Below are 12,314 nucleotides of genomic sequence, written 5' to 3'. Positions count from 1 at the left end.
GGTAGTGGTCACAATGCAGGGTAGTGGTCACAATGCAGAGTAGTGGTCACAATGCAGGGTAGTGGTCACAATACATGGTAGTGGTCACAATGCAGAGTAGTGGTCACAGTGCAGGGTAGTGGTCACAATGCAGGGTAGTGGTCACAATGCAGGGTAGTGGTCACAATGCAGAGTAGTGGTCACAATGCAGGGTAGTGGTCACAATACATGGTAGTGGTCACAATGCAGAGTAGTGGTCACAGTGCAGGGTAGTGGTCACAATGCAGGGTAGTGGTCAGAAATTTTTTTTTTGTAGCTAAAAATCTTGATATGATTCTTCTGAACATTGCCGTCATCTCAGAGCCATGTTGGAGTGAACTCAGTTTTTCCTCCACCATTCCTGTTTCCTCACTGCTGATATCTAGGAATGTAGTGATCACCGAGTCTTCTACTTTAAGCAAAATAAAGATACTGAAATCTGTCAGACATTTCCTATGCAGCTTATTCAGGTGTACACAGTCCACCTGAAAGTCATCCTCTGGCAAGCTCTTCTCCTTCTGGGAGGAGAAGAGCTCACTACTGGGTAGAGTCCCCAGGGTAGAGTGTCCCCAACAAACCGGGGGACGGGTGTTAATGCTGGTTTTGGGAGAGATAGAACAGCAAAAAAGAATAAAAACCTATTTAAAAAAACATGCAAACTTTATCAAAATATACCAGTCAACCATCAGTTGCTGAGGGGGGTTGTTGCTTTCTTATCAAGGTGATTGTTACTGCTGAAAACGAAGATAGTTCAAATCACAGCCTTAGTTTTTGCAAAACGAAGGCTCCCTTGGTTCTGATGCCACCCTGCAGCCCCATCTTTCCTCAACGCCCCCTTCCCTGGATCTTTCCACCTCCCTCAAGGTGGCAGTACTGCCCACTTCGAGGATCACTGATGTAGAAGATGTGGAAGACTTAGAGGACCTGGAAGATCTTGAAGACCTGGAGGATCTAGAAGACCTGGAAAGTTTGGAATATCTGAAAGACCTAGAAAACCTGGAATATCATAAGAAAATTTCGTCCGTACGTAACCCTTTGTGGCATGCAAAGAGTACGTAACCTTTATTCGGCGCATGTACACACCCTCATTTACAGGCTATCTCCCCCAACCAGCGAACCAGGTTGCTAAGAGTTGATGATGGGGCCCCGTCGTTCAACTAGTGACCAGGTTCTAGCCAATAAGAAGATGGTTTTGGCAATCGCAGAGGTTATGTGGGTACCGCTCTCCTCTCTGCCCTTGTCATTCCCATTCTAGAGCTGGTTGAAGCACGGTCTGCTATCTTGTGGCTTCTATTTCTGCTTTGCTTACCGTGGAGTGCACTATACTTATCCCTGTACATAGTGTACATATTGCTGTTATAAATTGGTGAAGGATAATATAAGTCTAAACTTTTTCTACTGTGTTTATTTGCTCCCATTACACCCGGGGTAACAGGCCATTTGGAATCCTGGGTTGTAATATGGGGGCCTGTCCGGGATCTGGAGCTGGACTTAGAGAAACGGTTGAGCTTAGGGTGAAGCTCGTAGCAGGAACATTGTGCAGCTTGCTGTCTGGCATTGCTTTACAAATTTTGCGTGTCAGTTGTTACTAGCCTGTTCGGTGTGGAGAATTTTGCAGTCAGCTTTGCTTGTATGCGTATTCTGCAGTCGTATTGTGCATAGCTAAGCGTGTTCTGCAAATTAACGTGTTACGTTGGGGTATTCGGCAATCATACTGTGCATAGCGAATAACTTATGCCACCTAGACGAGTCAGACGTCTGGTGTCGGCATATACTTTGCATAACCTACCTAAATTGTCCCTACAGCGTTGTTGGCAAATTGCTCGTTCCATTGGTATTAAATACAAAGGCACTCTCACAGCTGCGCAACTGCGTTCACTGATTGCTGACAAACTTGTAGAAGAAGAGATGGCACATCAGACTCCTCCCTCTACGGGAGCTAGGGCAAAAACTCCTATGTTCTCGCAGGAGGAAGATGATACACCTACGGAGCAAAATGGTCAGTATAGTGCAGCTGGGTTGTCTCAAAGTGAATCAGCGTCGTTGGCACTTGAGCTGGCAAAAATCAATCTTGAGCAAACAAGGGAACAGAGAGCATTCGCAAGGGAAGAATTTGATAGGGAAAGAGAAAGGAGGCAGTTTTCGCATTCTGTAAATAATTTTAGTTTACAGAAAGCAGTACAGTTTGTTCCCCGCTTCAATGAGGCCGAACCAGAGCAATTTTTCGAAAGCTTCGAAAATCAGGCTCGAGCCTTGAGGTGGCCGGAACAGCATTGGGCATCGTTGGTTCATACAGCATTATCGGGTAAGGCACAGGAATTTACGTCAGTATTAAATGACGCTGAATTCTCTGATTATCAAGTAGTGAAGACCACAGTGTTGGGAGCATATACATGTATCCCAGCCAAATATAGAAAAGCATTTAAATTAAGCAGGCGGCAGCTTGGTCAATCCCTAGTCGACTTTGTGAGACAGCAAACCAAAGCTTTTACCAGCTGGTATAAAGCAAGTGGTGTCTCTACCTTTGAGGATCTGGTGCAGCTTATTCTGATTGATAACCTGCTGGAGTCTGTGGGACCAGAGGTTCGAGTCTTTCTGCAGGATCGTGACTTAACCACTGCATTGGAGGCAGCCAGGTTGGCTCATACCTTCGAAACTAACCGCTCCTTGTCCGAGCGGTCCCGTCTCTCTTTTCAACAGCCTGGCATCAGCAGAGATCGTCAACCTTGGAGAATGAAGTGCCAGCCGGAGGGAGAACGTCTACGTCAGCCAACCAAGTCACCTGGTGAGCCACGCTTCTCAACATATGGTCCACCTGCGGAGAGGCAAACTACTCATGGTGCATCTCGACAACAGTATCCAGAGAGACACCAGCCAGAACGACACCATTTGCAACGTCAACAGGGAGTAAAGGGCAAGCCTGTCGTCTGCTTCAGGTGCAATAAAGTAGGTCACATCAGTTCCAACTGCCCCCATAAACCCCAACCCATTGGGAAAATCTCTAATATCCCTAGTAACATGTCCCCTAGAGAAGTAGAAAAAGGTATGGCCCCTTATTATTGCAAAAGTCTTATTTCCCTTCAGGAAAACTCAAAAACAACTAAGGTAAAGACCTTTAGAGATACTGGAGCATATTGCTCACTTGTAAGAGAGGGAATATTACCCCTTTCAGAGAATACTTCTTTGAATTCCTCTGTTTTATTGGAAGCATTTGGAGGAGCTATATATTCTGTTCCTTTGCATAAAATTTATGTACAGTGCAAATATTACACTGGGCACTTGACTGTAGGTGTCTCAAAAGGATTCCCCATGAAAGATGCAGTGTTATTACTAGGTAATAACATTACGATTGTTAGTTCGTGTCCTGAACCTATAATGATTAATTCTTCTCCGGTGTTGGCCATAACTCGGGCAACATCCCAAGGGTTGTCTGGAGAGAATGTTGACCTATCCTTGGACGACTCCGATCTCGGAATAGCCACGTTGTTTTACGAGGCACACCGGCCGGAGCCTCGTAAATCAAGTGAACAGACCCCGATCAAGCCTTCCTATTCCCAGGTTGCAGGATTGCCAGATGTCTCTGTTTCCATGCCCGAGGGACTGTCCTTCCGGGAGGAACAACGAAACGACCCTTCTTTAAAATTCGCTTTTGAGGCAGCCATGGGTAAATCCTCTTTGGGTCATCCGGTCAAGTATGAAGTTAAAAACGATTATTTGATCTGCACTGAGACTGGTAAGGAGATAGAGGGCCGGCAATTGTTTAACAGGTTAGTGGTTCCAACAAAGTATAGACCTCAAATATTAAATATAGCTCATAATACGTCATTAGGAGGTCACTTAGGAATTACAAAAACCTTGTATAGAATCACAAAAGAATTTTATTGGCCAAAATTAAAGAAAGATGTGAAGAATCATATTAGGTGTTGCCGAGAATGTCAGCAAGTTGGAAAACCTGGACATTCCATTAAACCTGCACCTCTCCAACCTATACCTGCTAATGGAGAACCTTTTGCAGATTTAATTATAGATTGTGTAGGTCCACTACCTAGGTCAAAATCTGGAAATCAGTATTTATTTACGATTATGGATAAAGTAACCAGATACCCTGAAGCAATTCCCATGCGTAGTATTAATACTAAAGCTATTCTCAAAACTTTAACAAAATTCATTTCTTGTTTTGGCATTCCTAAAACTATTCAAAGTGATCAAGGTACTAACTTCACTGCCAAAGCATTTAGGGAAGTATTAACTAGGTTAGGGATAATCCACAACTTATCCACTGCCTATCATCCTCAGTCCCAAGACGCCTTGGAAAGATTCCACCAGACATTAAAAACAATGATGAGAAGTTTTTGCATGCACTTTCCTACAGACTGGGATGAATCACTACCTTTGTTGCTGTTCTCAGTACGAGAGACGGTGCAAGAGTCTACAGGGTATAGTCCTTTTGAGCTGATCTTTGGGCACAATGTACGAGGTCCTCTTCGGGTGCTCAAAGAAGGATGGATGGGAGAAGACGTTAGCTCAACACTCTACAACCCGTCTTCAAGGTTGCAGGTGGCACGTCAGTTAGCCAAGGCTAACCTAAAGACAGCTCAAAGTAAGATGAAACAGAGGTATGACAGAAGTGCACAATTCCGCTCCTTCCATCCAGGAGACAAGGTGTTGGTGCAGGAACCTATACCTGGCCACACCTTGAAAGCTAGATTTACGGGACCTATGCAGATTGTAAGTAGATTATCTGATGTAAATTATGTGGTAGCTCCCATTGATAAGACCTCAAAAACTAAAACTTACCACATTAATCAGTTAAAGTACTTCCATACACCAGATAAAGTCTCAGTAATGACTCTGTCCTCTACCTCTGAGGACAACTCTGACTCTTTGCACTCTATCTCTGAAATTAATATTAAACTTTTAAATTCTGTCCTCCTCAAGGATCCTAGCCCTTTAATGGAGAGATTATCTGAAACTCAAGCAACAAATTTAACGGAGCTTCTACAGTCATATCCTAATATTTTTTCGGATGTGCCGAAAAAATGTACGTTAGGTTACCATGATGTAGATGTGGGAAACTCTAAACCAATTAAACTCTCCCCCTACAGAGCTAATCCTGAAAAGCAAAGGCTACTTCAGCAGGAAGTAGAATTTTTGTTAAAGCATGGTTTAGTGGAGGAGTCATCTAGTCCATGGGCTTCACCGTGCATCCTTGTGAAGAAGGCTGATGGAGGGTTTCGTATATGTACAGACTACCGTAAGGTGAACGAGGTCACAATTACAGATGCTTACCCTCTTCCTCGTCTGGATGACGTAATTGACTTTGTGGGTAAGGCGACTTTTGTGTCCAAATTAGATCTCCTCAAAGGCTACTATCAGGTACCTTTGACAGATAAGGCGAAGGAAATCTCTGCCTTCGTAATTCCAGGAGGTCATTATCAATACACAGTTACACCCTTCGGAATGAAAAATTCCCCCTCTTCATTCCAGAAACTTATCCATCAGGCTATTAAAGGACTTGAAGGCACGGCAGCGTACCTAGATGATATTGTTGTGGTGTCTGATACTTGGGATCAACACCTACTTAGACTTAAGGCTCTGTTTGAGACCTTTAAGAGTTCCCATTTAACAGTTAATTTATCTAAATCTTCCTTTGGCCAGGCCACTGTCACTTTTCTAGGCCATGAAGTAGGTAGTGGTAAAGTTGCACCTAAACTTGCTAAAGTTTTTGCTATTAAAGATTATCCAGTTCCTCATGATAGGAAATCTCTTCAACGTTTCCTAGGCATGATAGGATTTTACAGAAGATTCTGTAAGAATTTCTCAGATATTGTAGCCCCTCTTACCTCTCTTACCAGTCAAAAAGTTCCCTTTAATTGGACCTCAGACTGTAACACTGCTTTTAATAAAGCAAAAAGACTATTGTGTACTGCACCCATTCTCTTGTCTCCAGACTTCTCCAAACCTTTTTCATTACAGGTTGATGCTTGTGAGTCTGGGGTTGGGGAAGTACTATTACAAATCGGGAACAACGAGTTGCAGCCTGTAGCATACTTTTCAGCCAAGTTCCAGCCACATCAGAGGGCTTACTCTACCATTGAAAAAGAAGCCCTCGCGCTGGTACTGGCTTTGGAGCATTTCGATGTTTATGTGGGCCAGACATCGCAGGTGGTCACAGTCTACAGTGATCACAATCCTCTAGTATATCTCCAAGCCATGAAGAACCACAACACAAGGCTCATGCGCTGGACGCTAAGGCTGCAACCATATAATCTGTCCATTAAATATATCGCCGGCAAAGAAAATATGTTGGCAGACTCTTTATCTAGAGTATAATATTTTATTTAGGTTAGGATGTTATTTGTGGTAACCCCTTTTCATGCTCTTTTTTTTATCCCCTGGTGTGGGTTTTTTTTTTTTTAGTGAGGGGATGCGGGCTACCGTCCGCCTGTATCTTGGACCTATGCTAGCCTGTCTGACTGCTGTCTCACTCTAAGTTTAGGGTTTGGCTTTTGGTCACAAGAAAAGCTGAGCTCTATCTAAGAGTTGGATGGTGGAGAGGAAAGGCGGTCCCATTATTTTGCGCCATGGCGGCACGGTTACCACTGGGAGGTGGCAGCCTAATCCTGAGTCTTCTCGGGGTGGGGGTGTGGCATGCAAAGAGTACGTAACCTTTATTCGGCGCATGTACACACCCTCATTTACAGGCTATCTCCCCCAACCAGCGAACCAGGTTGCTAAGAGTTGATGATGGGGCCCCGTCGTTCAACTAGTGACCAGGTTCTAGCCAATAAGAAGATGGTTTTGGCAATCGCAGAGGTTATGTGGGTACCGCTCTCCTGTCTGCCCTTGTCATTCCCATTCTAGAGCTGGTTGAAGCACGGTCTGCTATCTTGTGGCTTCTATTTCTGCTTTGCTTACCGTGGAGTGCACTATACTTATCCCTGTACATAGTGTACATATTGCTGTTATAAATTGGTGAAGGATAATATAAGTCTAAACTTTTTCTACTGTGTTTATTTGCTCCCATTACACCCGGGGTAACAGGCCATTTGGAATCCTGGGTTGTAATACCCTTTTATTTCTTCTCTCTCTCTCTCTCTCTCTCTCTCTCTCTCTCTCTCTCTCTCTCTCTCTCTCTCTCTCTCTCTCTCTCTCTCGGGAAGACACAATTAGTATCTTTCAACAAGCCTCTTCCACAACTTTCAACTTTACACTCCAGCCAGCTGGTCATCAAGGTGTGGCCGGCTGCTGGCAGCAACAGGAGACTGTCTTAAGCATCCATCTGCTGGCAGGAGATAGTCTCCAAGCATCTCTGACTTACGCTAGATGCAAGACACACCAAAATACTGCATTCATTCATGTTATATTACAAACACACACACACACACACACACACACACACACACACACACACACACACACACACACACACACACACACACACACACACACACACACATATAAATGTCAAGTAAATGCGACCATCGGTCCACTTCAAGCTGGTCCAGGGATGGGGGGATGTGTGTGGACTGTGTGGACCGCGTTCAATGGTCCACCTGATACAACTGATCGAGGTTTTACTGGTGTGTGGTCTGGGATCTCCCTGAAGGCTAAGAGGAGGGGTTATTTGCCTACCACCTTGTTCCCCTATAGCACTTGCTAGAAGGAGGGGGACCATCGTGTAGTTGATAGGCTTGAAACCCAGTCAACTAACCAACTATCGCTGGCAGTGTTTCGTTGTTCCACTTGGCGATAATTACAGTTGAAATAAAGACTTCATTCCACGTTTGTGTTGCGTCTCTTACCTCGAAGTTTCTTTCCACTGCTTCGTGTGTTCACAGGCACTCAGAATCTTCTCTAGGTCTGAGTGAGAACTTGGAGACTCTCTTTCCTAAGAGAGCATAGATTGAATTCTTTGAATTTGTCTTTATACAGATCGTCCTGAGTGATGGTACTAGGTTGGTAGCTCTTTTCTGTACCCTCTCCAGTGTACAGTAAGATCACAGTAAACAGGTGATTTCAGAATATGCAAAACAACCACTGTGAAAGAATAGAGAAATTTCAACCGCTCTCGTGACTTGATATATATATATATATATATATATATATATATATATATATATATATATATATATATATATATATATATATATATATATATATATATATATATATATATATATATGTCGTGCCGAATAGGCAGAACTTGCGATTTTGGCTTAAATAGCAACGCTCATCTTGCCATATAGGACAAGTGAAAATTTGTGTATGCAATAATTTCGCCAAAATCATTCTGAACCTAACGAAAAAAATATATTTCACTGTGTTTGTTTAGTATTAAATTACTGTAAACAAATCTAAAATATACTTAGTTGGGTTAGGCTAAAATAAATTGCTCTTGTTATAATAAGGTTAAGTAAGTTTTCTAAGATTCTTTTGGTGCAAAATTAAATTTTTTTACGTTAACATTAATGAAAAAAATATATCTTTCAACATATAAGAGAAATTTTCAGAAAGGACTTAATTTTATATGAGTTCTTGCTAATTGACCAGTTTTACATATTCGGCACGACATATATATATATATATATATATATATATATATATATATATATATATATATATATATATATATATATATATATATATATATATATATATATATATATATATATATATATATATGTCGTGCCGAATATGTAAAACTGGTCAATTAGCAAGAACTCGTTTAAAATTAAGCCCTTTCTAAAATTTTCTTATACGTTTAAAGATATATATTTTTTCATTAATGTTGATGTAAAAATTCATAATTTTGCACCAAAAGTAACTTAGAAAACTTACCTAACCTTATTATAACAAGAACAATTTATTTTAGCCTAGCCCAACTAAATACATTTTAGATTTGTTTACAATAATTTAATACTAAACAAACACAGTGAAATATATTTTTTTCGTTAGGTTCAGAATGATTTTGGCTAAATTATTGCATACACAAATTTTCACTTGTCCTATATGGCAAGATGAGCGTTGCTATTTAAGCCAAAATCGCAAGTTTTACCTATTTGGATAGTACTGCTAGTAACCCCACACCTTCTAATTTCCTTACTACGGATGTTCTGCATTATATTTACACCACAAATTGCCCTCAGACACGGCATCTCCACTGCCTCCAGCCTTCTCCTTGTTGCAACATTCACCACCCATGCTTCACACCCAAATAACAGCGTTGGTACCACTATAATCTCATACATTCCCCTCTTTGCTTCCATGAATAACGTTCTTTGTCTCCACGGACTCCCCAATGCAATACTCACTTTTTCCCCTCATCAATTCTATAATTCACCTCATCCTTCATAAACCCGTCTGCTGACACGTCCACTCCTAAACATCTGAATACATTCACCTTCTCCATACTCTCTCCTTCCAATCTGATGTACAATCTTTCATTACCTAAAATTTATTTGTTATCCTCATCACCTCACTCTTTCCCATACTCTCTTTTAATTTCCTTCTTTTACATACTCTACCAAACTCGTCCACCAGCCTCTGAAACTTCTCTTCAGAATCTCCCAATAGCATTTGTAACGACTCCCACTTTGTGTTAGATTCTTTATCATTAAATCTGCACTGGCTGAGAATCGAACCTCCGATACTTTAACTCGCCACTTGAGTAGCACCTGAAAATTCCGAGACGCCTTAGACCACTGAGCCATCAGTACCACAAACATCAGGCGCCCAGTAGCACTGGACATGTCACTCCTGATGCGGACACATCCGTGGCTGTGGTAAGCTACAGGACTAATTTCATTTTCCTACTGTTTGGAATACCAGTCACACGGGCAGTATATATATTAATGCATCCACGAACAAGTGGTTTTTAACAAATAGCAAACTGCGCTGGCCAGGAATCGAACCTCTGATACTTTAATCCGCCACTAGAGTACCACCTCAAAATTCCGAGACGCCCTAGAGCAGGATGTCCCAACCTGGGGTTACATGTGCCCCCAGTGGTACATGCACCAACCAAGGTTACATGTACCACTAGGGGTACAAGTACCACCAGGGATACATTTGCACTTCTCAACGAGTACATGAGGGTCTGAGAGATAAATTACTCAGTCTGATACCGTTGCTATGTTTATTACTCTGACAGAATTTCTAGAACAGAATAGACAATCTAAGACGGCCATTTAAAAGAATCAATCAGTGAGCGTCTTATGAAGCTGAGAGAGGAACTTAGAGGATATTTCCTAAACCCCAGAGAAGATGAATTAGTATATCTTAGGAATTCTTTCACCGCAACTGCTCAGGTGTTGCAGGCTGGGACAGGTGTGCAAGAGGAGCTGGTAGAACTCTAGCACCTGCTCAGGTGTTGCAGGCTGGAACAGGTGTGCAAGAGAAGCTGGTAGAAATCTAGCACTTGCTCAGGTGTTGCAGGCTGCGACAGGTATGCAAGAGGAGCTGGTAGAACTCTAGCTACTGCTCAGGTGTTGCAGGCTGGAACAGGTGTGCAAGAAGAGCTGGTAGAACTCTAGCAACTGCTCAGGTGTTGCAGGCTGGGACAGGTGTGCAAGAGGAGCTGGTAGAACTCTAGCACCTGCTCAGGTGTTGCAGGCTGGAACAGGTGTGCAAGAGAAGCTGGTAGAAATCTAGCACCTGCTCAGGTGTTGCAGGCTGCGACAGGTATGCAAGAGGAGCTGGTAGAACTCTAGCAACTGCTCAGGTGTTGCAGGCTGGAACAGGTGTGCAAGAAGAGCTGGTAGAACTCTAGCAACTGCTCAGGTGTTGCAGGCTGGGACAGGTGTGCAAGAAGAGCTGGTAGAACTCTAGCAACTGCTCAGGTGTTGCAGGCTGGGACAGGTGTGCAAGAAGAGCTGGTAGAACTCTAGCAACTGCTCTGGTGTGTGCAAGAGGAGCTGATAGAACCCTAGCACCTGCTCAGGTGTTGCAGGCTGGGACAGGTGTGCAAGAGGAGGTGGTAGAACTCTAGCAACTGCTCAGGTGTTGCAGGCTGGAACAGGTGTGCAAGAAGAGCTGGTAGAACTCTAGCAACTGCTCAGGTGTTGCAGGCTGGGACAGGTGTGCAAGAAGAGCTGGTAGAACTCTAGCAACTGCTCAGGTGTTGCAGGCTGGGACAGGTGTGCAAGAGGAGCTGGTAGAACTCTAACAACTGCTCTGGTGTGTGCAAGAGGAGATGATAGAACCCTAGCACCTGCTCAGGTGTTGCAGGCTGGGACAGGTGTGCAAGAGGAGGTGGTAGAACTCTAGCAACTGCTGAGGTGTTGCAGGCTGGAACAGGTGTGCAAGAGGAGCTGATAGAACCCTAACACCTGCTCAATTGTTGCAGGCTGGGACAGGTGTGCAAGAGGAGCTGGTACAACTCTAGCAACTGCTCAGGTGTTGCAGGCTGGAACAGGTGTGCAAAAGGAGCTGGAAGTACTCTAACAACTGCTCTGGTGTTGCAGGCTGGAACAGGTGTGCAAGAGGAGCTGGTAGAACTCTAGCAACTGCTCAGGTGTTGCAGGCTGGAACAGGTGTGCAAAAACAGCTGGTAGTGCTCTAACAACTGCTCTGGTGTTGCAGGCTGGAACAGGTGTGCAAGAGGAGCTGATAGAACCCTAGCGCCTGCTCAGGTGTTGCAGGCTGGGACAGGTGTGCAAGAGGAGCTGGTAGAACTCTAACAACTGCTCTCGTGTTGCAGGCTGGAACAGGTGTGCAAGAGCAGCTGAAAGAACCCTAGCACCTGCTCAGGTGTTGCAGGCTGGGACAGGTGTGCAAGAGGAGCTGGTAGAACTCTAGCAACTGCTCAGGTGTTGCAAGCTGGAACAGGTGTGCAAGACGAGCTGGTAGAACCCTAGCACCTGCTCAGGTGTTGCAAGCTGGGACAGATGTGCAAGAGGAGCTTTTAGAACTCTAGCAACTGCTAAGGTGTTGCAGGCTGGAACAGGTGTGCAAGAGGAGCTGGTAGAACCCTAGCACCTGCTCAGGTGTTGCAGGCTGGGACAGGTGTGCAAGAGGAGCTGGCAGAACTCTAGCAACTGCTAAGGTGTTGCAGGCTGGAACAGGTGTGCAAGAGGAGCTGGTAGAGCTTTAGCAACTGCTCAGATGTTGCAGGCTGGGACAGGTGTGCAAGAGGAGCTGGTAGAACTCTAGCACCTGCTCAGGTGTTGCAGGCTGGAACAGGTGTGCAAGAGGAGCTGGTAGAACTCTAACAACTGCTCTGGTGTTGCAGGCTGGGACAGGTGTGCAAGAGGAGCTAATAGAACCCTAGCACCTGCTCAGGTGTTGCAGGCTGG

Source organism: Cherax quadricarinatus, chromosome 1, assembly GCF_038502225.1.
Source record: "Cherax quadricarinatus isolate ZL_2023a chromosome 1, ASM3850222v1, whole genome shotgun sequence".
NCBI classification, from domain to species: domain Eukaryota; kingdom Metazoa; phylum Arthropoda; class Malacostraca; order Decapoda; family Parastacidae; genus Cherax; species Cherax quadricarinatus.
Note: the sequence above shows the minus strand (reverse complement) of the source record.